This window comes from Bos indicus x Bos taurus, chromosome 26 (genome assembly GCF_003369695.1).
Source record: "Bos indicus x Bos taurus breed Angus x Brahman F1 hybrid chromosome 26, Bos_hybrid_MaternalHap_v2.0, whole genome shotgun sequence".
Lineage (NCBI taxonomy): Eukaryota > Metazoa > Chordata > Mammalia > Artiodactyla > Bovidae > Bos > Bos indicus x Bos taurus.
In genome coordinates, this window is record NC_040101.1 from 1,000,749 (window position 1) to 1,011,945 (window position 11,197).

Below are 11,197 nucleotides of genomic sequence, written 5' to 3' on the forward strand. Positions count from 1 at the left end.
TCTGGCCGGCCCCGCCCCTCCGAGGCGGCCAAGGCCCGCCAGGCTCGGACCTGCGCCGGGGCCGCCACCCCCGGCGCCGCCGCGGACAGTGGGGCCGCCGCGGCGCCGCTCGGCTTCGCCCTCGGGCGGCATCGCTGCGCGGGGAGCCGGCTGGGAGGAGTTCGACCTCGCAGCGCCACACCGCCCTGCGTTGTACGGGCTGGGGATAGAGGCCCGGGAGCTAGAGTCCGGCCCCAGGCACCCTCGGGGTGGTCTGAGGCTTGGGTTCCCGGAGGCGCCTGCCTGCCCCTTCCTCGCCCAGGAGTCCTCGGGTCGGGCAGTGCCCGCCGCGGCCCCCTCCTCGTGACTGCTCTCCGCACCCCCGGCTTCTGGAGCCTGCTGTCTCCGGAGCTGGGCATGGTTGCTTTGGACAAGAAAGGCCAGGCAACAGGGACCCCTGCTGGCCCCGGGAGGGGGCCTGACCGGAGGCTGCCCGCTGGCTCGGCATAGGCGCCAGAGTGCTGGAGACGCCTGCTGGGCGTGGCCCTTCCCGGGCACCAGGGACACAGCACCAGGAACTGGGCAGTGCTGGTGTGAGTCAGCTCCAAGCTGGCGGGGCACCCCCGATGGGAGCGTGCCAGTGTGTGCACGGGGGAGTGTGTGCAGATGGAGGTGTGCAGAGATAGAGACGCCAGCAGGCCTCCCCTTGATGGAGAAGGGGCCCTAGAGTCTGTTGCAGGGCTAGAGCGCTGGGTGTGCGGGTGCACAGGAGGGGAGCCTCTGAAAGGGGCCTGGGGTTGGGGTGAGGAAGGGGGCTTCTGGGGTAACTCCCAGGTGTCAGCAGGAGCAGCTGTTTGGGGTGGAGAGGCAGATACACCCGAGGATGCGCTGGGCTTTGGGGGCAGCGATGGGGCAGTGGTGTGTGTTGGGGGGCACTGGAGTGGGGGGGCCAAGGACCACGCTGGAGCTCCCAATTTCGAGGGGGCAGTGTCGTGGAGCTGAGAGGGGACAGGACTTGAGAGAAGGGTGGCCCGCCCCACCTCCTCTCGGCCTGGGACCCAGCCTGTCCGCGTGTCAGGTATTTTTAAGTGAGCGTGGAAGCCATTTTTAAAAACCCTGTCTCCACAAGGTAGGATAGAGAAAGGAGAGTCAGCTGACTGGCAAATCGATTTGCATTTTAAAGGGTCGCTGTTCAGGACCTCACTGGGCAGACCTGCCCCGCCCGCCAGCTCCCTGCGGGCTCCCCTGCTGCTTCCTGGTCTCTGGGAGGCCTGTGGAATTTCCCAACACCCTGGCTGAAATGCAGAGTCCGTCAGAGCGGCTGATCAACCCCGGGGTCTCCAGGCCACCACCTCGTCTTCACCCGCGCCCCATCCTCCAGGCCCCCTCCCGGACTGCCTGGTGCTGAAGGCCCCTTGGGGCTGGGAGGAGCTTCCGAGTGGCTCTGACCCAGGGGAGCTGGGCCAGGAGCCTCTCCCCAGGTCTCTGGACTTTGCCCTAAAGCTGTCACTCCTTGGTTGTGGGCATACAGCCACTGCCAGGCCTGCCCGGCACCCGGCCCCTGGCCTGGTCTGCCCAGGGTGCCAGGAGAAAGACCCAGGCTGGCAGGCCTGGCCCGATGGGCAGGGAGGTGGCCTGCAGGCGGGCAGGAGACTAGGGTGGAGTCGGGTGACCGCAGGCTGGCGGGAGGAGGGCCACAGAGGCGCTCCAGGCAGTGGCTGCCTCAGTGTCGGCCTCACCCGAGGTCCTGTGCTGGTCCTTGGACGAGCCTAGGACCCACCAAGTGTCAGCCTGACCCCTCACTCCCTGACCACCTACCAGTGCCCCCATCTCTCAGGGTGACCCTCCAGCCTTCACCCACAGGAGAGCCCCTGTCTGCCGTGGAACATAATTGCGCCTTTGTCATCCTCTATCTCCTATGAGGTGGGAGATTCCCCGAGGCCTCCCTGTGCCCGGAAGGAATGGCCTGTTGTGGGTTTGCCGGGCTGGTGCCCCGCCCTGCCCCCGCAACCCCACCTCAAGCCCGGGCCTCCTCCCACTTCCTTACTGAAGCTCCCCTGGGCAGCCTGGCAGGCGAGCCTCCTGCAGCCCAGCCCCAAAGCCAAGTGCTTCTGAGGTGGAGCCAAGGTGGCTGGTCACAGAAGGACCTCAGGCCAGAGCCATGGGTCCCCAGAGCCAGTGCCCGGAGCGCCAGGGTGTGAGAGCCGGGAGGGGCCCGCACACTCCTGGTGCGACTCAGTCCTGGCAGTTAGTGGCTGGGAGGAGGAGACTAGGGCCTGAGTGAGGACGCACTCGGACTTCACCGAGCACCCGCTGACCACCACCTGCCTAGGCCCAGGGCCGGAGCACAGCCTCGTGGCTGTCATCATCTCCCCTGTAGGCCGCAAAGCCCATTGGAAAGTTATCATGTTCCGTTCCAACCTGGAAGCCCTGGGTCTGTAAGACTGATTTCTTTCCATCTGACCAGCCTGGAGGGTCGGGTCTAGAGCCTCCAAGCCCACTCTGTGGGCGATGACGGTGATCATCGTCTCACAGGCCTGGCTGCAAACAAACCTGCCCAGACTCCGTTGGAGGGTCCACCACAGAGTTGGTTAGGAGCATGAACTCGGGCCCGAGGGCTGGGGTCCTGCTGTGCAACCTTGGTGAGTCTGCCTAAACCCCTGTGCCTCGGTGTCTTCATTTGGAATGTGGGAGCCCTACAAGATGGGCTTGCTGTAGAGATTAAATGAGTTATTTATTATACATGATGTACTTAGCACAGCACCAGCCCCTAGTAATGAGTCTATAAGAGTTATCTGCTTATCATCCTCTTCATCACCACTGTTGTTAACCACCGTCACCACCACCACCATCACCACCATCTCCACCATCACCAACACCAGCAGTACATCCTGTAGCTGAGTCAGCTCCTGTGCATCATCCGACCCCACCACTGGTACTGAGCCTGGTCCGGTGGAGATGCTGAAGGGCCCTGGCAGGGGGGTCTGGTCCCACTTAGAGGCCTTTCCTGTAACCCACCTGCCCTGTGACCTGGCCCCTCTGCACCCGGGCCTAAGTGCCTGCAGAGGCCTGAGAACCCAGGGCCCCCAGCCCCCTGACCCCAACCCAGCACAGGGCTAGGGGGGCAGGGGAGAGGGCACAGGACATGGGGCCCAGGGCGGGGGTGGGGCAGAGTTTGGAAAGGCCCAGTTGCTTCCTACTGCTGGGTGCTCAGCCCTCTCAGAGAAGGAATGGAGGCTGATGGTTTTGTGCAAGGTGGGGTGGGCAGTTCTTCCCTGAGCCCTGCTCTGCGCGGGCCTCAGGCTGCCTGGAGACCATCACCAGCCATTCCTAGCTGGAGGGAACACTCCCCTGGGATATGCAGGCAGGAAACAGCAACAGGAAGCCCCAAGCCCAGGACTGCTCATCTCTCCAGAGCAGCGGGCTCCCTGCTCTGGGGGATCGGGCTGCACAACTTGGGCCTGAGGACACTCCACCTCTGCCCTTAGGCCAGAGGAGGGCCCCCAACAGGCACGGCTTCCCCGAGCTAGGATGTGTGTCCACTTTGGGTCCGCACTCCACCTCGAGATGCCAGTGAGCACCCGGGACTTCACTTGCGCCCACAGGGCCCGGAGCGCAGGTTCTGGCCACACCCGCACACCACGGCCTTCGGAGCCGGGCCGCGGGATGACGCCCCTGGGCCGGCCGGTGGACAGCCCAAGGCGAAAGAAGGGCGTGTCCGCGGGCTTGACCAGGCTCCTGGGGAGAGGAAGGGGCCGGACCCGCCCCTTTCGGTACTCCTTTCGGGCCCTCCACTCGGGGGTCGCAGCTCGTGGACTGTGTACCAGCTGGGATGCGGGGGTCTCGTTGCAGTGGGAGGCGCGCTGCTCTTGTGGCCCCGCCCCCAGCCAGCGGCTGCGCTCCGGGCGAGGCAGGACCCGGCTGGCCTGCGGCCCTGGGGCCCGGTCCGCGTCCGACCCGCGGCGCCACCTGCAGGGGACCTCGCAGCAGGCCCGGGCCAGGCCTCCGAGCGGTCCCGATCGCCCCGCCTGGCCAGGCCGCCGCGGCCCGGATCGCCCAGACGGACACACCCGGCCAGCCCCGCCCCGCCCCCTGCGCCCGGGTTCCGCCTTCTCCGCGGGATGCTCCTCCCCCTACCTGCCCGGGGCCGGCCGGCCAGCTCGAGACACGGGTGGTCAGGCCTGCCGGGGGTGCACTGCGGGTGAGGAATGAGCGGACACCAGCCCGGGGCGGGCGGGCCAAGCGAAAGAGGGACGGAGGGCGTCCCCCACCTGGACACACCGATGACACGGCGGGTGGCGCCCCGCCCACACACGCTCCGAATCCCAGGAGCAGGCCGCCCCCAGCAGCCCGGCCCCTTCTGGGCAGTGAGAGCTGCTGTCCCAGGCGGGTCTTGGGGAGCCAGGCGTGCTCTGGTAGAGGCAGAATGAACACATGACGGCCATGAGGCGCCTGGGTAGGGGCCTCCCCCTGGCTCCCAGCCTCAGCCCAGGCCAGCCTGCCGGCCTGCCTCCCTGAGTCAGATGCAGACTGCCCCCCGAACTCCCCCTGCCGCCCCCAGCGCGCCTTGAGGGCAGCGGTGAGGACAGCGGGCCAGAGTCTGGGAGCCGCTGCTCATGTCTCGGGGGTGGGCCTGGTCTAACCCTGCCCCCCTCCCTCCGCGAGGCCTAGAAGGAACTGAGGCCACGGAAGTGCCAGGAAATGGGGCGGGGCCCCAGGAGGGGAGGGGGCGGGGCCGCAGGAGGGGAGGGGCGCGCCTGGGTCCACAGCGCCGCCCCAAAGGTCAGGGCGGGCCAGCCTGCCCTACCTCGGGGAGCCAGCTTCTGGCCAGCTGACGCAGGAGCTGACGCAGGAGCCCGTGCCAGCAAGGCCGGCGGAGGAGGAGGGGGCCCAGCACAGCGCCCACGTCAAACCTCCAGGGCTCGACAGTGAAGGACCCCCCCACCCCGACCCCCCCGGGGAAATTTCCATCAGTGACCAGTGAGGAGGACACTGTGCTGAGATGCAAATGACAAACGTCTCCCGGCAGTGAGCACAGAGTCGGGAAAGAAGAGACCACAGCTGGGGGCAGAATCCACGGGCAGAAAGGGCTTGGGGACAGAAGGGCCAGGAGGGGTAAATGCCAGTACTGATCTGGGGAGACTGGCACCCGTGGCCGGGGACCCCCTGGCTCCAGACAGAGCTGGTGATGTAGCCCCCGGAGAAGACAGCCCCACGTAGGACCCCGGGGACACAGGCTCTGCCTCTGCAGACTGGGGGCCGGAGGTCAGCTCAGTGCATCAACCTCCAGTCCGGGGGCAGCCCCCACGGGCGGCCATTGCCTGCCCGGGGCGGAGGGCGGGCTCAGTGGGGACGTGCCCACCACCCCCACAAGAGCAGAGGTGGGAAGAAGGCCACCAACAGGTGCGGGAGGGGCTGGAACCGAGACCTGGAGGTGAGGCAGACAAGGCGGGGAGCCGCGGGCCCATCTGAACTCTGTGTGTCCACGCAGATGTCTGCCAGCTGGGCCGTGGCCCTGACATGCCAGAAGCCCTCCTGCACTGGCCTCTCCTGGGCGGTGCCCAGAGGCGTGCAGAAGGGGAGCACAGGGCCCCGCACAGCAGAGGGCTGGGCAGCCTGTGATGGAGTCCATGCAGGGCACACGGGGACGCGTGCTGTGCTGGTTCGCGGCCTGAGCCTCGGGGAGGCCTGGGGGCCTCTGCAAGCCCCAAGAAACCTTAAAAGGGCCAGGCACCCGCCACAGAGGCCACATGAGGGGACCACGAACCGCGGAGCGCACTGGGGAGATGGGTAGTGACGAGAGAACTGGCCTGAGGAGGCCCGGTGACCCAGGAGCGGCCACACACACTTGCTCTTCAACATACAGCTGCCCGCCCCCGCCACCATCCGTGGCCTCTGTAGGCTGCATGGGGTCTCCCGGCCGCGGCAGGACCAGATCCTAGTGCCACCTGGAAGTCAAACTCCACACGTCTCAACCTTCGTAAAAAAATCACTCTGCTGTAAGAATGACTTAGACACAGCATAAAAGTCAAAGACTGTCAGATGGTGGGTTGTTTTTTTAAATAATAGAACAACTCAGCATTAGCAAGTTCAGTATAATCATATAGTATTGTTTAACTGTGGAATAGAAAAGTGATACAGATGAACTTATTTGCAAAGCAGAAATGGACACAGATATAGAGAACAAATATGTGGATACCAAGGGAGAAGGGTGGGCAGTGGCAGGATGAACTGGGAAGTTGGGATTGACATACACACACTGCTGCTGCTGCTGCTAAGTCGCTTCAGTCGTGTCTGACTCTGTGCAACCCCATAGATGGCAGCCCACCAGGCTCCCCCATCCCTGGGATTCTCCAGGCAAGAACACTGGAGTGGGTTGCCATTCTCTTCTCCAATGGATGAAAGTGAAAAGTGAAAGTGAAGTTGCTCAGTTGTGTCCAACTCTTAGCCACCCCATGGCCTGCAGCCTACCAGGCTCCTCCATCCATGGGATTTTCTAGGCAAAGTACTGGAGTGGGCTGCCATCACCTTCTCCGATACAGACGCTACTCAGTATAAAATACATCTGATGCTGAAGCTCTAGAACTTTGGTTAGAACTGGACATGGATCAAGACTGACTCCAAATCGGGAAACGAGCACATCAAGGCTGTATATTGTCACCCTGCTTATTTAACTTCGATGCAGAATACATCATGTGAAATTCTGAGCTGGATGAAGCACAACCTGGAATCAAGATTGCCAGGAGAAATATCAATAACCTCAGATATGCAGATGACACCACCCTTAAGGTAGAAAGCGAAGAGGAACTAAAGAGCCTCTTAATGAAAGTGAAAGAGGAGAGTGAAAAAGCTGGCTTAAAACTCAACCTTCAAAAAATTAACATCATGGCATCTGATCCCATTACTTCACGGCAAACAGATGGGGAAACAATGGAAACAGTGAGAGACTATTTTTCTGGGCTCCAGAATCATTGCAGATGGTGACTGTAGCCATGAAATTAAAAGATGCTCCTTGGAAGAAAAGCTATGACCAACCTAGACAGCATATTAAAAAGGAGACATTACTTTGCTGACAAAGGTCCATCTAGTCAAAGCTATGGTTTTTCCAGTGGTCATGTATGGTTGGGAGAGTTGGACTATAAAGAAAGCTGAGCACTGAAGAATTGGTGCTTTTGAACTGTGGTGTTGGAGAAGACTCTTGAGAGTCCCTTGGGCAGCAAGGAGATCCAACCAGTCCATTCTGAAGGAGATCAGCCCTGAATATTCATTGGGAGGACTGATGCTGAAGCTGCAACTCCAATACTTTGGCCACCTGATGTGAAGAACTGACTCATTTGAAAAGACCCTGATGCTGGGGAAGATTGAAGGTGGGAGGAGAAGGGGACGACAGAGGATGAGATGGTTGGATGGCATCACTGACTCAGTGCACGTGAGTTTGAGCAAGCTCCGGGAGATGGTGAAGGACAGGGAAGCCTGGCGTGTGGAAGTCCATAGGGTTGCAAAGAGTTGAACACAACTTGGAACCTGAACAGCAACAACGAGAGGGAGCCCTGCCGGTGTCCTGTGGCGAGAAGGACCTCCATGGGAAGGAAGTCCAAAACAGAGAGGATTCACGTGCACATGTTGCTGATCCACTTTCTGCACACGAGAAATTAACACACTGTAAACAACTGTGCTCCAATAAAATTAATCTAAAAGATAAACGGTGATACCGACACCCCCAAAAAAGCTCAGTGTGATGCTGATCCCCTTCCATCTTTTCGTCTGTCTGTTCTGCTGGTCTGAGATTCCCTCCACTCTCCTCGCTGCTCATCTCAAGTTCCCCGTGCCCTGCATCCCGTTAAGAGTTAACGATCCTTTACCTTCTCTCTTCATTTTGGAAAATTAGACGTGTGTTTTCTTCCCTGTGTCCTCTGACCCCACAGCTTCCCTTCTCTTCCCTCTCTGCTTCCCCAGATAAAAATTTTAAAATAATTTTCTAAAAAAAAATGGTTTTAGGGACCTCCCTGGTTAGTGAGGTGGTTGAGAATCCGCCTTGCAATGGAAGGACTGTGGTTTGGATCCCTGGTCAGGGAGCTAGGATCTCACATGCTTCTGGGGCCAAAAAAAAAATCAAAACATAAATCAGAAGCAACATTGTAACAAACATTCAATAAAGAGTAAAAACATGGCCCACATCAAAAAACGTTTAAAAATTGTTTTGAAAACTTGTTTTATTGATGCTCTTTTTTCTAGTCCATGAAGTTTTGCGTTCTTTTTTTTTATGACCTGCACGTTTTATAATTTTTATTTACTTACTCGGTTATTTGGCTGTTCTGGGTTTTCGTTGCTGCGTATGTGTTTTCTGGCTGTGGTGAACCGGGGCTTCGCGTTGCCGTGGCTTCTCGCCACGGAGCTCAGCTCTGGGGCACACGGGCTCAGCAGCCTGGGCTCCTGGGCTCGAGAGCTCAGGCTCCACGCTTGCGGCTCATGGGCTTAGTTGTTCCGATGCGGACAGACTCTTCCCAGGCCAGGGACTGCACCCGTGTCTCCTGCCCTGGCAGGCAGATTCTTTACCACTGAGCCACCAGGGGAGCCCCAAATAATTTTAAATTAAAAAAATTTAACATCAGAGAACAGCAAGGGAAGAATACAGGAACAAAAACACGAGACTCATAAAACAGGAACATGTTGCTGTTCAGTCGTCAGTCGTGTCTGACTCTTTGCGACCCCACGGACTGCAGCACGCCAGGCCTCCCCATCCATCACCAACTCCCTGAGTTTACTCAAACTCACGTCCATTGAGTCGGTGATGCCATCCAACCATCTCATCCGCTGTCGTCCCCTTCTCCTCCCGCCTTCAGTCTTTCCCAGCATCAGGGTCTTTTCCAATGAGTTGGCTCTTTACATCAGGTGACCAAAGTATTGGAGCTTCAGCATCAGTCCTTCCAGTGAATTTCATTCAGGGTTGATTTTCTTTAGGATTGACTGGTTTGATCTTCTTGCAGTCCAAGGAACCTCAAGAGTCTTCTCAGACGTTCAGTTCAGTTCAGTCGCTCAGTCGTGTCCGACTCTGTGACCCCATGAATCGCAGCACGCCAGGTTTCCCTGTCCGTGACCAACTCCCAGAGTTCACTCAGACTCACGTCCATCGAGTCAGTGATGCCATCCAACCATCTCATCCTCTGTCGTCCCCTTCTCCTCCTGCCCCCAATCCCTCCCAGCATCAGAGTCTTTTCCAATGAGTAAACTCTTCGCATGAGGTGGCTAAAGTACTGGAGTTTCAACTTTAGCATCATTCCTGCCAAAGAAATCCCAGGGCTGATCTCCTTCAGAATGGACTGGTTGGATCTCCTTGCAGTCCAAGGGACTCTCAAGAGTCTTCTCCAACACCACAGTTCAAAAGCATCAATTCTTCAGCGCTCAGCCTTCTTCACAGTCCACCTCTCACATCCATACATGACCACAGGAAAAACCATAGCCTTGACTAGATGGACTTTTGTTGGCAAAGTAATGTCTCTGCTTTTGAATATGCTATCTAGGTTGGACATAACTTTGCTTCCAAGGAGTAAGCGTCTTTTAATTTCGTGGCTGCAGTCACCATCTGCAGTGATTTTGGAGCCCCCCAAAATAAAGTCTGACACTGTCTCCACTGTTTCCCCATCTATTTCCTATGAAGTGATGGGACTGGATGCCATGATCTTAGTTTTCTGAATGTTGAGCTTTAAGCCCACTTTTTCACTCTCCACTTTCCCTTTCATCAAGAGGCTTTTTAGTTCCTCTTCACTTTCTGCCATAAGGGTGGTGTCATCTGCATATCTGAGGTTATTGACATTTCTCCCTGAAATCTTGATTCCAGCTTGTGCTTCTTCCAGTCCAGCTTATATGATGTACCCTGCATAGAAGCTAAATAAGCAGGGTGACAATATACAGCCTTGACGTACTCCTTTTCCTATTTGGAACCAGTCTGTTGTTTCATGTCCAGTTCTAACTGTTGCTTCCTGACCTGCATACAGATTTCTCAAGAGGCAGGTCAGGTAGTCTGGTATTCCCATCTCTTTCAGAATTTTCCACAGTTTATTGTGATCCACACAGTCAAAGGCTTTGGTATAGTCAATAAAGCAGAAATAGATGTTTTTCTGGAACTCTCTTGCTTTTTCCATGATCCAGCGGATGTTGGCAATTTGATCTCTGGTTCCTCTGCCTTTTCTAAAATCAGCTTGAACATCTGGAAGTTCACGGTTCACATATTGCTGAAGCCTGGCTTGGAGAATTTTGAGCATTACTTTACTAGCATGTGAGATGAGTGCAATTGTGCAGTAGTTTGAGCATTCTTTGGCATTGCCTTTCTTTGGGATTGGAATGAAAACTGACCTTTTCCAGTCCTGTGGCCACTGCTGAGTTTTCCAAATTTGCTGGCATATTGAGTGCAGCACTTTCACAGCATCATCTTTCAGGATTTGAAAGAGCTGCACTGGAATTCCATCACCTCCACTAGCTTTGTTCGCAGTGATGCTTTCTAAGGGCCACTTGACTTCACATTCCAGGATGTCTGGCTCTAGGTCAGTGATCACACCATCGTGATTACCTGGGTCGTGAAGATCTTTTTTGTACAGTTCTTCTGTGTATTCTTGCCACCTCTTCTTGATATCTTCAGCTTCTGTTAGGTCCATACCATTTCTGTCCTTTATCGAGCCCATCTTTACATGAAATATTCCCTTGGTATCTCTAATATTCTTGAAGAGATCTCTAGTCTTTCCCATTCTGTTGTTTTCCTCTATTTCTTTGCATTGATCGCTGAAGAAGGCTTTCTTATCTCTTCTTGCTATTCTTTGGAACTCTGCATTCAGATGCTTATATCTTTCCTTTTCTCCTTTGCTTTTCGCTTACATACTATATAATAACACACACTACAATTATTTATTATTTACCTCCTTCACCAACTGCTTTGTTTTGCAGTAACTTGTTACGTAGCAGCAAGTAACTGACGCATCTAGCTTGTTGAGCTGGGAGCCCAGGTACGGATTTTCCATGTTTCTTCCTTTCTGACACATGCAATGAAATGGGAAAGTTCCCTCCAAGCACTAACCAAACCCAAAAAGCAGAGGAAAGGAGCACAGAAACCAGGGATACAGAAAATGCAATAGCACCTCGACAAAGCCAATGGTGACTGTTCAAAAGGACTAACAGGAGTGATGAATCCCTAGGAAGATTAAGGAGGACGGCATCACATCAAGAA